At 41.5% G+C, this 1072-nt stretch overlaps 1 non-coding gene across 1 annotated transcript; it reads right to left on the bottom strand.

The window, feature by feature from the left end:
- Positions 1-546: 546 nt before the first annotated feature.
- Positions 547-650, bottom strand: LOC130964597 (small nucleolar RNA R71). Its single transcript, XR_009080686.1, has one exon. It is a non-coding gene; the product is annotated as a small nucleolar RNA R71 (small nucleolar RNA).
- Positions 651-1072: the final 422 nt, after the last annotated feature.

Below are 1072 nucleotides of genomic sequence, written 5' to 3'. Positions count from 1 at the left end.
CATATGAGCAGGAACAAAGACAAAGGCATTCTTGTTGAGACTGACCCTGAACCTGAAAGGACCTTGAAGCGAAAGCTAAGAGAAGCTAAAGCACTACTCTCTGTAGAGGACCTAACAGAAATCTTCAAACAAAAAGAAGACATGGCAGCCGAAAATAACAACAATGCCAACAATGCAAGGAAGGTGCTGGGTGACTTTACTGCACCTACTCCCGACTTCTATGGGAGAAGCATCTCTATCCCTGCCATTGGAGCAAACAACTTTGAGCTTAAGCCTCAATTAGTTTCTCTAATGCAACAGAATTGCAAGTTCCATGGACTTTCATTGGAAGATCCTCATCAGTTTTTAGCTGAATTCTTGCAAATCTGTGACACTGTCAAGACCAATGGGATTGACCCTGAAGTCTACAGACTTATGCTATTCCCTTTTGCTATAAGAGACAGAGCTAGGATATGGTTGGACTCACAACCTAAAGAAAGCCTGAACTCTTGGGAAAAGCTAGTCAATGCCTTCTTGGCAAAGTTCTTTCCACCTCAAAAATTGAGTAAGCTTAGAGTGGAAGTCCAAACCTTCAGACAGAAGGAAGGTGAATCCCTCTATGAAGCTTGGGAAAGATACAAACAATTGATCAGAAAGTGTCCTTCTGACATACTTTCTGAATGGAGCATCATATGTATCTTCTATGATGGTCTGTCTGAACTGTCCAAGATGTCATTGGACAGCTCTGCTAGAGGATTTCTTCATCTGAAGAAGATGCCTGCAGAAGCTCAAGAACTCATTGAAATGGTTGCAAATAACCAATTTATGTACACTTCTGAAAGGAATCCTGTGAACAATGGGACGCATCAGAAGAAAGTAGTTCTTGAGATTGATACTCTGAATGCCATATTGGCTCAGAACAAAATATTGACTCAGCAAGTCAATATGATTTCTCAAAGTCTGTCTGGAATGCAAGCTGCACCAGGCAGTACTAAGGACGCTTCATCTGAAGAAGAAGCTTATGATCCTGAGAACCCTTCAATGGAAGAGGTGAATTACATGGGAGAACCCTATGGAAACACCTATAATCCTT

The sequence above is a fragment of the Arachis stenosperma genome, chromosome 2 (genome assembly GCF_014773155.1).
Source record: "Arachis stenosperma cultivar V10309 chromosome 2, arast.V10309.gnm1.PFL2, whole genome shotgun sequence".
Classification (NCBI taxonomy): domain Eukaryota; kingdom Viridiplantae; phylum Streptophyta; class Magnoliopsida; order Fabales; family Fabaceae; genus Arachis; species Arachis stenosperma.
This window is presented reverse-complemented; position numbering and strand designations above follow the sequence as displayed.